The sequence below is a fragment of the Diabrotica virgifera genome, chromosome 1 (assembly GCF_917563875.1).
Source record: "Diabrotica virgifera virgifera chromosome 1, PGI_DIABVI_V3a".
Classification (NCBI taxonomy): domain Eukaryota; kingdom Metazoa; phylum Arthropoda; class Insecta; order Coleoptera; family Chrysomelidae; genus Diabrotica; species Diabrotica virgifera.
The window spans coordinates 251,590,899-251,608,372 of record NC_065443.1 but is presented as its reverse complement, the minus strand read 5'-3'; the positions used below and the strand labels follow the sequence as shown (position 1 = coordinate 251,608,372).

Sequence of the window (17,474 nt, the reverse complement as noted above, 5' to 3'; positions counted from 1 at the left end):
CGATAAGGTGCAGCAATATGGTTACTGTGGTGATCATGTTTGCGCGGGGATTCAAATAACAGTGGATATTCAAAACTACAAGAAAAATACGTGCTTTGTTGGTACATCATGAAATTTTTTCAAGACATAGCACTTAGAAAAAAAGACATTAGCAATTAAAAATAGTAGCAAATGGGTCAACCAACTGCAGAAATTAAAAGCCGAATAGAAGAAGCCAAAGCTACCTTTGAAAAAACGTACTTTGGAGCCACGATCTAAGCAGCCTTCGCGTTTGAATGAAATGTTGCTACATATATCTAGACCTACTCTGTATGGAGTGTAAACGTGGACTCTAAGTCAGTGGCGTAGCTAGCCCCACACGGGCCCCATATTAAAGTTTGTCGCGGGGTACTTTTCCACCATTGATATGGCATAGTGCTAAAGAAATGTTCAACAAAAAAGCAAAAACTCTTGTATGTAATAGAATAGAAATATGCTTTATTGTCACTGAAAGTTTTATAATTTTATGGACAAAGCTTACAAAGATTAGGAACAAAATCAATAACAAATACAGTTTACTGAAATTACATAAGTCGTCAATATTATTACAAAATAAAACAATACAGGGCGTTTCATTAATAATTGGAAATATTTTAACTGTAGATTCCTGGGCTCAAAATATTAAGGGTTAACCTAAATCACCTACTCCGAAAATGCTCTCTAGGGGAGCTGGATTTCTTTGAAGATAGTGTCTTTTAATTAGTTTTTTTAAATACCTCTAGAACACTTCTATTTAGAAAAACAAAACTGGTACATCTAATTATCTTTCAGAGATAAATCGATTTCATAAATTGCGAATTTCTAGTACCGGTCATATGCGTCCTCTTTGGGTACAAAACGGTTATTTTATTGCATAACTTTTTGTTTTTGTCTTTTAGGCATTTTGAAACTTGATTATTAAATCGTGATTTATTCTAGTACTAAAAGTTACTCTTACTTTAAGTCGGTACAATACGCCGTTTTCTAGAAAAATCGATTTGAAAATGTTTCGTTTTTTAAATTTTAACAAAATTTGAAAAAAATTTCAAAAGACAACAGTGTATTTTATCGACCTAAAGCAAGAGTAACTTTTAGTACTAGAATACCTAATAATTTAATGATCTAGTGTCAAAAATGCTTCAAAATTCAAGACACAAAAAATAATGCGATAAAATTAGCGTTAACCTACCCAAAACGGACGCATATGACCTGTACTAGAAATTCGCAATTGATGAAATCGATTGATCCCTGGTACCAGTTTTCGTTTTTTGTTTTCATATTTTTTTTTAATTTTTCTCAAATTAATAAAATACAAAATTTTCAAATCAACAAATCTAGAAAACGGTGTATCCTTTGTACCGACTTAAAACAAGAGTGCCTTTTATTAGTAGAATACCTCAATTTAAGAATCCAGTGTCAAAAAAGCTTAAAAGTTAGAGACAAAAAGCGATTACAAATGAGGCGTATCATATCAAAAGTGACAATCTCTCACCTAGACCAATCTGAGCAAATTTATAAAAACGATTTAGACATAAAAATCTGAAATTTTAAAACATTTATTTCTACAGGTACAAAGTTGTTACATTCATAACTATAATAAAAAGAGTAAATAACTTGTAGTCTCATTAATATAAAAGAAAATCGCATTAATATAATGGATATTGCTGACTTTGATATGAACCGTTGGAGATTGTTTATTTTGTTGTGATAGCATATGGAGATTGTTGACTACATATATGCACCAGATAATTTAAAATATTCGTTTATGAGTGAAGATGGGGATTAATGATTAACATTCAACTTAAATTATAATTTATTGTTATTTAAAGTAAACAAATTATTTAGGAATTAAACTTAAACGACATATTGTATAGTGTAGATATACAACAAAATTATAGGCTACATACCTTGATTCTTTCTTCAAAGTTCTTTTCCAATTCTTCGAATTTGAAAGTCTTTGTCTGGAATTTTCTTGATTTGTTTCAGTAGGATATTGTTTCAGAATTAAAAATACGTTATACCACTCCTCAAAACTGAATACTTTTTGTAATAAACCAAATTTTCTAATTGTGTTTTTCACGAAACAAGCACCATTTTTATGTTTACAAGCATACTAAAATGACATTATCAACATGAAGTGTGGTTAAGTTACGTGATGGATATCTTGATGTTCATTAGTTGAATTGGATATTGTCAACTATGCTGTGAATATCCCAAGGAGATTGTTAACTTTGCAGCAAATGCCAGTTTTATTATATAAATTTGTCAGGGATTTTGTCTACTTTGACAAAAATACTCCGACTTATTCTATAAAGAAATAGCTAGAGTGCAAGGGAGAACGAAAATCTCAATTTTAATAAAAATTGGAGATTGTTAATTTTGATATGACACGACTCAAATATTGCAATTTGGCATTAGGTATACATTTTACAATGTCTCACACACATCCAACGGTGAACAGACAATCAAAAGTAGCTTGAAAACAAAAAAGCTCTGTAGTTATAGAAAGGCGAGAGACAGAAAATAGATAGATACCTGTACATAAATATAGTTTATATATAGATAAAGAATCCATTTCACGAAAATGTTGATATACAAACAATACACACTGTTCAAAGCGTTTTAATAGTGAAATAATTGTAGAATATTTTGTTCAATTTTTTGAATGGAATTTTGTTTCGACATGCCGCGCTGATTGATACGGCTGATACGGCGGTAGCTACGCCTCTGCAGTCTAAGTAAAGCCGTAAAGCTATGCTTAAACGTTTGAAAACCTTTGTATGCAAAGAGGCATACGGCATAGGCAATTAGAAACGGCAGAAATGAGAGTACTGAGAAGAATTACAGGAAATACTCTGAGAGATCGACAGAGGAGTGAAGACATTAGAAGAAAATGTAACGTAAAGTGTATAAAAGAATGAACACTTCATTATCATCATCACGCAGCCTCTTCCGTCCACTGCTGGACATATGTAGGTCTCTCCCATTTTTCGCTACTCTCCACGGTTCTGTGCATCTTGTTGCCATTTCTTGGTCATTCATTTAATGTCCATCCAGCGTGTTGGTGGTCGTCCTCTGCTGCGTTTGTCTTCTCTTGGACGCCAGTCAATCAATTTTCTGGTCCATCTTGAGTCTTTTAGTCTCGCTGCGTGGCTTGCCCAATCTCATTTCAGCTTGGCTATGCGTTCGATGACATCAGTGATACCTGTTTTTTCTCTCACATCTTGGTTCCTTATTTTATCTTTTTTTTGTTACGTCGAGAATCGATCTTTCCATGCGCCTTTATGACACTCACATTTTTAGTGCTGTTGTTTTTGTGAGCGTGAGAGTTTCTGCTCCGTATGTCATAATTGGAAGAACGCATTGGTCAAATGTCTTCCATTTCATAGCTATCGGCAGTGCCGGTTTAACTTAATTTCGGGCCCTGGGCATTGGACATTTAGGGCCCCCTTCATTGCTATACGTTGTCAGTTTTTTAACAAAAGAACACATGCATTAACTATAAATGTTTATTGTAAAATCCATACGATAAATTTTTTAAAACAAACAAGAAAAATAGCAAACGTAAAAAATATTCCAAATAATACATTTTTAAAAATACAAAAAAAAAACAGGAACTTTTACAAAACAACACATGACAAACAAAAAAACATATTTTAAAAAATACATAAGAAAAAATTAGCTCACTTTATTTCTTGACTTAGCATTAGCAAACTGCCATATTAGTAGGTACCTACCTACTATCAAAATTCAGTTGCTCCAGTCTTTAATTTTCTATAGCACAATAGTGATAATGCTTCTAGGTTTTCTTGACCCAAATGTGACCTTTAATATATGTACCTTTATTCTTTTTAAAGCCGAAAAAGACCGCTCGCCTGACGCATTAAAAATTGGTATCATCAAATAAACTTTCAGTAAAGTTCAAAATTGGGAAAATCTGCCTTTACATCCTGGATGACACTAAATTTTTCAAATGTTTATTAAAATTTTGGCTTAACGTTACAAAAGAGTAGTTTCACCAAAAATTTTTATATTTCTCGCATAAAATATTAACTTACGTCTTGACTTCTTGTTTATTTAGCGTAAAAAAACATCTAACAGCTGATGTAACATCTTTGTAGCTTATATCCTCTTTAAAAGATCTTGAGTAATATTGTCGCCTATAACATTACAAATAGGTACCTACTTCAATTCTAAATCTCTCTTGCCCCTTTAAAATTGTTTCACTTTCAACTTCTGCATCGAAAACTGTTTTTCTTTTCTTTGTCCTTTGAAGGTCAATTCTATAGAATATATTTGAGATATCCTCGCCTTCGCAAAAAATATTTTTGGCTTCTAGTTTAATTTCGCTTAATTTATTTCTCACCCCTTCAATAAAGCTCAAATGTCATTAATTCTACTCCAATTGACACATTCGAGTCAACAGTTTCTAACGTTTGCTTGTTGCATTCACGCGTTTTAAAATTTTTGTCCAAATCGGTGTCAATAGAGCTCTCTCAAAGGTATCCATTTTATTCTGCAGTGCCTTAGCTTCACTTCTAACTTCTGATTTTTTGTCTCTATTATTGCTTAATTGGAAAAAATATGTTTGATGGATCCGCAGTTTTTAAATAAAGCATTTACAGCGTCAACAGTTTCTACAAGTTTTGTTTTCATCACTTCCAGGAATTCATTACAAATTTGGTCAGACAGATAGTTAACTGAACCTTTTGCTTTATTCGTATTCCTCTGTAAATGCTCATCTAAGAAGTTGTGAAAAGCCAAGTATACAAGACAACTTAATTAATTACCTTTATGACGACTCGTTAATTCCTCATGAGATCAACGGAAAGCTAGTCCTTAGAAGCAAGTAATTTAATCGTGACAACAACTCTTCTTAGGACCTTTATCCAATAGGCAGCTTCGCGTTCTACTTGTTCGTTCAAGCCAGCGTCTATAACTCCAATCTAACTGATGATCCATATAACTCCATATAACTGATGATCTTGTTACTAATGTAACCATAGTTTAGATAAAATTTACTTTCTTCCTGAGATTTGAGCAAACTATTCAAGTGTTTCCAATGGGGAAAATGCATCCAAAATCAGTTAAACTATTTTTTTCAATTGAAAATAATTTGCATCGGCAACAATAAACAGCATTAACCCTTTCGTGTTATATTAGCCAATCTCTCTTCTCTTTGCATCCATTGGGTTTTACTCTATAATATGTGCTCTCATTAATCGTCTATAACAAGCTTTGTCTCCAGCTTCATACATTTCATACAATTTTCTAAGGAATCACTCTGGTTTAAAAGTTATCACGGTCTTACAAAGTTATCAGGTATTTCGTAGTCTTTTTCTCTATTTCAAATAATAATATATACCTCGATTATTATCGGACTTTATTTTGTTATTAATAAAAGGAAGGACCACTTCGGGCGCACCCGCCCCAAGCGCCCAGTGGATAAACCGACACTGGCTATCGGGATGAATGAGAATGGATATTAAATAGAAAAAAAAAGGAATGAAATGACGACGTAAGTAGAATGTAGGAAACAAGTTAACAACTAATGACAAGTATAGCAAATATGATTAAATGCAACTTGCGTGAGCAATTTCACAGCCTTCTTAATTTCGGTACTGTTTATTTTGGCGGATACCAAAACGTACCAAAAATACGTACATGAAAAACTATTCCTTGACACGAGTAGGTACACTATGTAACTTAAGCGCTGAACAAATACCATCAAACTGACTCAAACTTCTAAATGACGAGGATATCTCTTCTTCTTCTTAATGTGCCTATCCGTAATGAATGTTGGCGATAATGATGACCATTTCTTATCTGAGGTTCTTTAACCATAATGTTCTTCTTCTTGTACCTCGCTTTTGAAATATTTTTCCTTGCAGGATGACTTGTAGGATGTAGGAGTTAATATCTCGATTCATTTCACATACCTACCTAATGTGTCAAAATAATGTAACTTTCGTGATTTGATGGCGGTCAGTAAGTATCTTTGTTTTTTTTTTCATTCTTTTGCTGACCTCGAATCTCAAATATAGCCCCATCTCAAATGCTTTCAATTTTCTTCATGGGTATATCTTCGTTCAAGGTCCACGATTTTGACCACGATTTTAAATGAAACAGCATTATTTATGAACCTGAACCACCCGAACTGGATGGGGAAAAATTTGACTTTCGAAAGAAATATACTTAATACATTTTCGCGTAAAGAATTTAGACGAATTAGTCCCCATGAGTCACTCTCTCAAACTGATTTTCAAGATAATTCTCAGTAGTAATAACCCAAGGACATTGATAATTGTTCGAAAAAATTTTATAACAGATTTCGAAAGCTTGTTGCTTGGAAACAGACCGACGCCGTAGGCGGAGGTCTGTTGCCTGTAAGCAACAAGCTTGAGAAAGTTGTTAAAAAATTTTTGAGCATTTATCAATGTTCGAGGGTTATTCGGATAGAAAATTTTTTGCTGGTTATGAAAACAAAAATACAGAGCAGAAACAATTTATTTAAATGTGCAATTAACAATTCTTCCACCGTCCGATTTCCATCTAATTCATATTTTCTATCATTGCAAAAGTCCATAAACGCTTTCCATACAAATTTTTTACTGTAAACAGTATTCTTTGGTATATTTGATTCGATAATTTCATTAATATTCTCATCAGTATTACAACCAAATCGTGACATTTTGAAATATTGAATATTTGAAATGTCAAAATCGAAATGAAACGAAATGTAGGTATCCATAGCTACATGATTGAGTGAAAACAGCCCATGGGATCTGTTTTCAGTATAATGTTGGTTTTATTGGTTGTATTCAATCAGATGACCACAAATTAATTGATTTCATTGGATTTCTAATTGAGCAAAAAATTTTCAATACATCAAATCAGAAATATGTATGAAGAAACAATGGGAACCAAACAATTCGGTTTCAGAGAAGCATTGAGAACAAGGGAAGCTTTGCTTCGGAAAAAACTAAAAGTTGCGTTGCTGGTTGCATAGTTAATAGGAACAGATTATTATGCAATCTGTTAGAAATGTGAATAAAGTAGGGATGGGAAAAACCTACCGGTTTAAACCTAAAACCGGTTTTTTTACTTCGCAATAACCGGTTTTACCGGTTTTTTTTGTCACGGTTATAACCGGTTTTTTCTTTTTAAAGAAAAAACCGGTTATTAGGTTTTTACGGTGATTAGGATTAGGTTAGGTATTATTTGGGATCCCAATCATAATAATTATTATTCTCAAGTAACTATTCCAAACAAAACCATAATTCAAATTTTATTTTATTTTATAAATACAGAAGCAAACTGAAGTGCAATCTCACATCAGCCAGCAGAATCAGTTATTAAGTTTTATGTAATATTTCCTTGAAAAGGTATTTGTAATCATAATATTTACATAAGAAGTGTCTGTATGAATTAGACGCAAGCCAAACATCATCTATTTTTCACACTAAACTCTTAAACTCTTGACATTGAAAGTCGGTGAATGATTTTATCTGATTACCAAAAATAATGCTCTGCCTATGCATATCGTATTACTGATTACGAATACGAATCTCCAAGAATTTCCCTACGTTTTCAAAATGATACACCCATACAGGAAGTATTAAATTAGTTAAAATGTACCTATTCTAGAAATATATACAAACGTGTTAAAAGTAATACATGATACATTTTTTTGATTGTAGTAAAAATAAAAGATATATTGCATTATCCAATTTATTTTTAAGTAAAATATTTATGTTGATATTATTTTTTTTAAATCCCATTTCAAAGAGTCTGGGAAATTTTTTATAAGTTGAAATGGTTGGGGAATTTTTTGATTTTGGGAGGAGAGGAAAATTGTAATTGTAAATGTAACTTTGTAACCTATTGGATTAAAAAAACCGAAAACCGGTTTTTCCAAAAACCGGTTTTTTTTTACCGGTTATAACCGCCAGGTTAAACCGTAAGCAAAAAAAAACCGGTATAACCGAAAACCGGTTTTTTGTTAAAAACCGCCATCCCTAGAATAAAGTCATCAAAATCAAATACATAAACATCATGATTTAATATACCTATTTATTTAAATATTTGTAGAATTCCAGTGGCGACGCGTGACTTTATCTAAAGTGTTAGCAAAACCAGATATTAAATATATACCAGATATATTATATATTATCTATATATATATAATGTATTTTATAAATATTTTTATATATACAGTGTTCCCATACATCAAAGTTTGTTCGACTAGACACCGTGAATTTTCAGCTTGCTATTAATCAACTTTTTTTTGGTACGCGCGATCCAGGTCTATTATAAAAATAGATGAAATACAGAAATAAAATTAAAAAATTAAGAATTTAAGAAATTATATAAAGTATCTACAAACTAAAAACATATTTGCTGTTTTTAGGTAAAATATGTATTATATCACCTTTATACTTTATTAAAAAATCCAAATTGTATAATTAGTATACTAATCAGTACATTCATTTGTCATTTTTAGCCTAAAATATTAAATAATTTTTATTTTATTGATTATACACTACAATGTACTGTATAATCAATATTATTGTATGTCATATTATAATAATGTTGTTGTTAATTAATATATTTCGACAAGTAATTAAAATCGATTAATATGATTTATATAGGATAAAAGGGTATAGATATGTTATCTGTATAATAAGCAAGTACAGTTACAAGTTATAAACTAATAATTAATAATGCATATTATGCAATAATCCAATCCAAAGGGCCGGTACGGTTAACTAACCGGAGTTTAATCGAGAAAATACCGGCCCTAAGAATAACAGACTTCATAAATGGAATTATAATTATTACCTAAAATTATAATAATAATAAAAATTGCATTTATTAAGTCTGATATTCTTACGGTCGGTATTTTCTGTCCCGATAGACACCGGCCCTACCTAGCGTCACCAAATTAAAATTTGGTAATAAGTACCAATACTAATCCACAGCGGTTTCAGAGCCATCGTGCCCGCAAAATTTTCAGAGACGATCCAGTCAAAGATCGTTGCCACACACAGAAGTGGTAAACGGCGCGGCGCACGGTAAGGGCACAGTATAAATAAATATGGAACCTCTTTATACTGTGGTAAGGGCGTATTATAATAACGTGCAACCGATTTTACATAAACTCGCTGATATTTTCGTGCGTCTAGTTGGCTATTTTACTGAATTAGGTAGATACTATTAACAAATATTTCTATTTTTAAAAAATATAAATGGAATTATTTCATAGTAGTCATAAAATATTTATTTACAAATTTTAACTGTTACCAATGGTGACAATGGTTACATGGATGCTTCGCCAGTGTAGAATTCATTGTATCCTTCAAAATATTATAAACTGCTTTATTAGATTTGATAATCTACTCGTAAGTGTAGGCTAACATCAGCTGGTTACAACAAAACTGACATTATAATAGCTGCTTACATTTAAATGTAGTAGTAGGTTCCTATATTACTTAATTTCAGAAGTTTGAACTTTTATTTCCGGAGAAATAAACACTTCTCTTGGAATCAGATTCTGATTCTGGTTACTCCTGTGCAAACCAAACGAACGATGTATGAAAGAAGACTCAGGGAAGTCTACAATTTGCACTTCACTACCTTTGTACCTATTCATCAAGGTAAAAATTCTTGGTCTCTATACCTATTCTGGTAGAAGTTAACTGATATAAAATGTAAATAAGGGACATCTTATATTTCAACTCGTTCAGAGAGAACCATAAACAATTTACATAGGTATGTTTCACCCTTATTAGTGATTATCGGAGGGGTTATATGTTTACCTCTAGAGGTAACCATATATACCCCTCATCTCAAACAACTAGAAAATTTTTTTCCAGAAATTTGAAAAAGAAGCGAAAAGATACGGACTAATAATAAACCAAACAAAAACGCAATATGTGGAAATGAGAGGAGTAATAATAAATGATAGCAAATATATCAAAAGAAAAGGAGCAGAGGCTATATAGAGCAGTAGGTATTCAAAAAATGTAGCCATAACGAACATGGGAAAAGAAGGAACAGAGAGAAACAAAAAATTTGTGAAGACGATCTGAGCATTAGCGTCACTAGATTCAACACTAAACGCAAAAAATGTGTCCAGAACAGCTAAACTGCGACCCTACGAGACAGTAATTAGTAGTTAGACCGACAGTGATATATACCAGCGAATTGCGTTCATAACGTGGATTATGCCCCTGAAGAAAGACAAGAAAGTAGAGATCTGGGAAAGAAAGGAGCTCAGAAAAATCTTCGCATGAATATAGACGGCAGAATATTTGGATAAGACGAATAAATAAAGAAATAACAAGGATGTATGGAAACTGATAATTATGGCAAAATACAAGCCCAAAGAGCTAGATGGCTTGTTTACATTATAGAAATACCAGAGAACCGAAATATTAAAATCATACTGAAGGAGGGAGAAATGAGAAAAAAGAAGAGAGCTTCCAAAGAAGAAATGGTTGGAACTATGATCTGTTTTTAAAACAGGAGGAGTAATTCAAATTTACTGTGCCGTAATGCTTATTTGTAATTGGTCCAGCCTCAGGCAAGTTTACTCCACTCTTATGAAATTTTGACACTAATGACATTTATGAAATTTTGACACTTTTGGCATTTCATAGGTTAATTAAGTTATATCGGCGATTTTTTAAAGACGATGTATTTGGTGATTTTTCCAGTGACTTTATTGGGTGTGAATCTGTCTTTTTAGTTTACTATTCCTGATTTAAAAAGAAACCATAATAAAGGAAGATTTGTCTGAAATAGACATGAAAGATTGGAGGAAAACAGCAGGAGACGGGAAAAAATGAAAGGAAGTAGGTAGGTAACCAAGTTTTTGGAAGCCAGGCGCTTACAAGGCATGCAGCGCTGTTTCCATGTGAGTTTTTTCCTAAAATAATTCGTGAGTGTTTGGCATCGAAATTCACTGAAACATCTATCTCATTGAGCCAACTACCACTCTGACACACACACACACATCTATCTCATTATTGTAGGATAAAGGCAGAAAAGCATTAGAGAGTCGTGGACGCGACTCGTCGCGGACAAGATCGCGTCCGCAACTTTCAAATGTGTTCATTTAGGTTAAAAACAACGTAAAGAATCTGAGCTAGTCTAGTCCGCGACGAGTCGAGTTGCGTCCCCGACTCTCTAATGTGTTTCTGCTTTAACTCTGACTCACATTTTGTTTTGATTTTACTGAATAGCATATCTACATATTGTTGCGCCATGACTCATAAGATATATTGTGTGGCGATCATCACATTATTGTGTATTTCTTCTTCTTCTTCTTCTTCTTCTTCTTCTTTTTGTATAGACATGACTCTGTCTGTTTTTTCAATGTGCCTCTAGTAAGTTGTCGTTCCATCGTTTTCGTGGTCTTCCCACTGATCGTCTTCCTATTGTAGAACCGTCTCTCGCTGTCCTGAGGTTGTCATTCGGCTTATGTGGTCATTCCATTCTATTCTTCTGCTTCTTACCCAGTTATTAATGTTATCCACCTTGCATCTCCGTCGTATATCTGTACTTCTAGCTCTGTCCCATAGAGTCTTACCATCGATCTTTCGAAGTGTTTTCATATCCGCTGTTTCGAGCAATATTTTTGTCCTCTCTGTGTCGGGTCTACTAAAAATCTCATGCAGTAAAAAAATGTAGATTTTGCTTTTTTGAACATTTTGGGGTCCTTGTTTTCCTGTAATACAAAAATTGGCTGTTCAAAATTTGCATATATACTCGTGGTTAGTGCAAGCCCTTTTAACTACATACTTTTCAAAAATAAGTATTTTGAACCGATGAAACTTTAGATCGTATAAATAAACAATGCTTACGTAAAGTAGCTTGTGGTTAATCGGTAACGATTAATTTTATTTGAGATGCATAACTTACATAACATTATTTTGAGCATAACTTACTCACTTTTGATGTTAGAAACTTAAAAAAAAAAACAAAAATACAGCTTCTATTAAACACTTTAAAAAAGTTGTTATGAGTTTATAAGTGAGTTGTTATAAGTGCTTGATTTTTTGGTTATTTTACCTTGAAATATTCGATTTGGAATTTTACGAAATAGAACCCACTTTTCATTAACTACAACTCTGCTTCTACTGGGCCTCCACACTTCATATATACACCATTTTCACTTCTTTATAAGCTATACTTTGCTAAGAACATTTTTTTTCGATAAAATACTTACTTTTGGAGTTTTTTTTGCGAAAAACCGTCTGAAAACGTGTTTTTTTTTGTTGAAAAATGAACATATTTACTCCCAAATAACTCGAATTAGAAAGGTATTGACTTTAAAAGTCGGAGATTTGGCAGTAATTTACCGTGAGTGAATGGAACAAATATAATATGAATTCTAAAGTTCAATTTTTTGCTTTATTTCAAGCACCTACCTACCTAAAAAATAAAGGAACATGAACCAAAATGCTTTAAGGGGCGCCAAAATTCTTTTTTGCACACGGGCGCCAGTAACCCTTACGGGGGCCCTGTATGGAATCATCTGATATTTCTTGTTATTTCGTGCGAATTTAAAAAAAATGAACACACGAAGTCAAACATAATTTATTTTAAAGCAATTTAATAACAAATACGTAACAGTAACAATTAAATAAACAATAAAGTATTTAACAAACAAATTGAAACTAGTTATCTTAAAGTCAATAGAATAAAAAATTTCAATGTAAAACTAATAATGCTTAATTGTTTTTATTTATTTTTTTAATTTTTTTTGGTAGTCAGTCTTATCACCTCTAGTCCTATGCAAGCTTCAGTTTGCGTGGGCCGCTCCTAATCAAATTTCAACATTTTGTTGTGGTAGGTTGCTCCATTCTTCAAGAGCAGCTTATACTAGCCGTGCGGTGTTTTGTGGATTATCCCGGCGAGCTCTAATTTTTCTTTTAAGCATATCTGACAAATACTCCATAGGGTTAAGCTCGGGTGAGCAAGCAGTCCACTCTAAACAAGGGATACATTCTGCTTCAATGATGTCTCTAGTCACTCTAATGGTATGTGGAGGTGCATTATCATGCATGAAAATTAAATCTTCTCCTGTTGCATCTCTCCAGAGCCTAACTACAGGTTATCAACATATCTGTGAGCAGTTAAAGTCGATTGGATAAAAATTAAAGGAGTTTTTTTACGGATCACAATTCCTCTTCAGAACACTATACTTCCCCTTGTATATTTGTGAACAGATCTGACAGTTTCAGCTTTTGCTTGTCCTCTTCGACCTCTAAGTAGGCACGATATCGTGGGTCATCTGATTTTACACCAATCCTGACTTTTTCTGAAAATAGCATATTTTGTCAATTCCCAATGTTCCAGTTTTGGCGGCGAAGACACCAATTTAGGCGATCAGTCTTGTGCTGCCTGCATAACTCGGGAACTCATAACTATCTCCTGCTGTATACTTCTTGGCACCAACTCTTCTTCTTATCGTTTCAAATGAAAAAGTTACACGTGTAGCTTCCAAAATCTGCCTTCGGAGCTGCAGGTGAGAAATGGTTGGGTGTTTTCCAGCTGATTGGACAAGTAAACGATCGTGGCTAGCCGTTATTACTTTTTGACGATTTTCCCTTGCTTTATTTTTAAGCTTTCCTAGTTCCTCTTACCTACCATAGGTTTTGGACAGAACGCCCTGTGTAACGCAGAGCTCTACAGCCATGTCCCTCTGAGAACATTACTTTCTCCACAAGACCGATATATATTTTCGTTGTAATTTCTATAACCCCACATGAAGCATATTTTCGTTTTTGGACCCAAAAGTTAGTTTATTTATTTTCGTTCAATTTGCAACTCAAGCAAATAACCTATACCGTACCGAGCTGTACTATCTGATTGTCTTAACGATTTGTTTATTTTCAATAAAAACCTTTATTCTTTGCAACAATAACAAGTTTTTTCAAAAGAAATAAATATTGCTTTGAAATACATGGTGATTCCATATCAGTTTGGTTGTGTGTAGTTCAAAGGAAGTTATAAACTGGTACTGAGTAGATACGTACCGTTCCAACCATTTCTGCACGGCTAGGGCGGGTACTGTCAGTGCCGTGGTAATTTAAATATCGAGTGGTCTAACGACGTTGTGTTGGAATTTTTATCATTGCATGAATTAACCAGCTTACTAAAATTTATACCGCCAAGGGTGGATACGTTTCATCGGAATGGTCGAACCCAATTTATCAAAAAGTAAATATTTAGTAATTTCACAGTAACGTGAGGCGCCAACTGTACTCTCGATTCTTTTTCTTGGGATTCCTTCTTTAGGTTTCCTAATTTCTGACATAGTTCTTAAACATACACAATATGTAACACAAAATTCGCTAATAACCTCGTTTGTAAATAAACTTTAAATGTATATACAGGGTGTCCAGAAACTCTACCGACAAACGAAAACAGGAGATTCCTCAGATAATTTTAAGAAAATTTAACCCTATTCACCTAGTCCGAAAAAAAAGGGAGCTAGAGCTCTTTGAAGATGGCGTCTTGGAATTAGTTTTTCTCAAATATCTCCAGAACGCTTCTATTTAGAAAAACGAAAACTGGTAAGCTTAATAAACTACTAAAGATACATCGATTTCATCAATTGCGAATTTCTAGCACCGGTCATAAACTCACGTTTTGGGTAGGGCGGCGGTTATTTTATCGCATAACTGTTTTGTCTTTACCTTTTAAGCATTTTTGACACTGGATTATTCAATCGTGAGGTATTCTAGTACTAAAAGGTACTCTTGTTTTAAGTCAGTAGGATGCATCATTTTCTAGCAAAATCGATTTGAAAATATTTAGTTTTTTCAATTTTAAAAAAATTAAAATTTTTTTTTTTTTAATAAAAATGGTGTATTTTACCGACTTAAAGGAAGAGTAGCTTTTAGTACTAGAATACCTCATAACTTAATCATCAAGTGTCAAAAATGCTTAAAAATTAAAGACAAAAAAGTTATGAAATAAAATAACCGTTGACCTACCCAAAACGGACTCTGGAAGATAAATAAAACTACCAGATTTCGTTTTTCTAAATAGTTTTTTTGTATTTTTTTTTTCAAATTCAACAAACTAAAAATTTTCAAATTAATTTTTCTAGAAAACTGTGCCTCCTACCGACTTAAAGCAAGAGTACCTTTTAGTACTATAATACCTCACAATTTAATAATCCAGTGTCAGAAATGCTTTAGCGTTAAGGACAAAAAATTATGTGATAAAATAACCGTTGTCCTACCCAAAACGGACGCCTATGACCGGTACTAGAAATTAGCAATTAATGGGATCGATGTATCTTTGGAAGATAAATAGGCGTATGGGTTTTCGTTTTTCTAAATATAAGCGTTCTGGAGCTATTTAAAAAAAAAACTATTGACAAAACGCAATCTTTAAAGAGCTCTAGCTCCCTTAGGAAGCATTTTCGGACTAGGTTAATTGGACTAAATTATCTTCAAATTATGTGAGGAATCTCCGGTCTTCGTTTGTCGGAAGAGTTTCTGGACACCCTGTATATTATTCTGCCGTCCTAAGAAAGAAGGTGGCCTCCACAAATGTAAGTTTCGAGATAATGCAGGTTTTAATAACCGGGACTGAGCCACCATGAAAATATTTATGGATTTCAAAATTGTTTAACTGCGTTGTAGTTTTTTTTTCATATCATTGGATAAGTTTATTTTTTTATAAGATATTTTTATAAATTTTAATGAAAATGGCGGTTACTGCTTTTAAACAAGGTATGTTATTACACACTCGCTTAAAAGTAGTAAAAGTAGTCAAGCAGTTGCTAGATTAAAAAGCAGTATCTCCATTTTTTTCTGTAGGAGATAGGTACTGCTTTTTAGGCTTGTATAAGACACTTACTGCCTTTTAACTAAGTAATGCCTAACAACAAGTTGAGTTACTGCAATTTTAATAGTCTACCAGACCCAGGAATGAAGGCTTACTGCTTTCTAACTTTGTTAGGTATATTAATAATAATTGTATAATAACCCATATAAAAGAGCAAACTCGAAAATTGTACAAATTGGAGATACTGCCTTCTTGCTTAGGACGGCAGTATTATTATATAAACAAATTGGAAGGACAGTGTAGATAGAAAAGTAAAAACAAAATTAAGTACATATATCTAACAATCTCATTCTAATTATAGGTACATAACTAAACTTTCTCAAGGAAAGTAAATGTTCGTTCAATAATTATAAACTAATACAAAACACATGTTAAATAGATTAAAATGTAATATATGAATGTTAGTAAATCATTTTAATTGATTGATGTAATTTTAATGATACGGTCATTTTTATATCAGAAATTTATTCTTTATGAAAATATAGGTACTACTATTTCTAATAAATTTTGTCATAGAACTGATTCTGATCATATACAGGGTTTTCGAAATACATATTATATTATTTTTAATAGGTGCTACTATAGGATGCGGTCTACCCCCCAGGATGCGTGATCTACCTGTGTATATCTATCATAGTGTGCAAAATAGGGCTTTTCATCGATTGTCATTTGTTTCGAGCTTCTGTCATATGTTGTATATTTTGTGTATTCTGTGTCAATATACACGGACTATACGACATATTATGACAGAAGCTCGAAACAAATGACTGTGAATAAAAAGCCCTATAATCAAATTTTGCAGCTTATTCCCAATTAACATAGTAAATTGATATGACAAAGTATTAATTTGTAAAATTAAAATAATAATTCATCCGATTTATGCGTTTTATACTACTTTGTAAAGATTTTCATTCTTGTGTGTAGAAATACGAAAGTTACAATATTTCGGCCATGCAATGAAACATCCAGAGAGGTATAACCTTCTACACATCATAATACGCGGCAAGATCGCCGGAAGGAAAGGCTCAGGCCGAAGAAGAAGATCTTGGTTCCGAAATCTCCGAGAGTTGTATCACGAGAGCACCGCTAATCTGAATTCTAATATATCTGTAATTTATTACCAGAGAACGGCAGTTCTCGCCATTGGCTCACAATACCCCATAATTACACGAAATTTTCGATTTTCTAAATCTGACTCAATTGAAAATTTGGCCAGATCCCATCTTAAAGTAATCTTCAATTCTCTATTCAGTAATATAATATATAGTTTAGCTCTCCAGGCCTAGAAGGCCCATGGCTTGGTTTACTATTCCTTTCCAATCTCTCCTATTTGCTGCTTTATTTTTCCAATTTGTGATTTTCAGTTCTTCTATGTCTTTTTCAACATCTTTCTTCCATCTGGTTTTCGGTCTACCTTTCTTCTTCTTTCCTCCTATTCCTCCCGTTAGTATTTTTTTGGGAAGTCTCGTGTTTGGCATCCTTTGGATATGCCCCAACCATCTCAGTCTTTGTGATTTTACGATCCCTACTATGTTTGGTTCACCATACATCCTCTCCAATTCCACATTTGGTCTTCTTATCCACAT

General features: G+C 33.0%; 1 protein-coding gene across 1 annotated transcript in view; it reads right to left on the bottom strand.

The window, feature by feature from the left end:
• Positions 1-17,474, bottom strand: part of LOC126879081 (dynein axonemal intermediate chain 2) — a 90,955-nt gene that overhangs the window by 38,694 nt on the left and 34,787 nt on the right. The window lies entirely within an intron of this gene.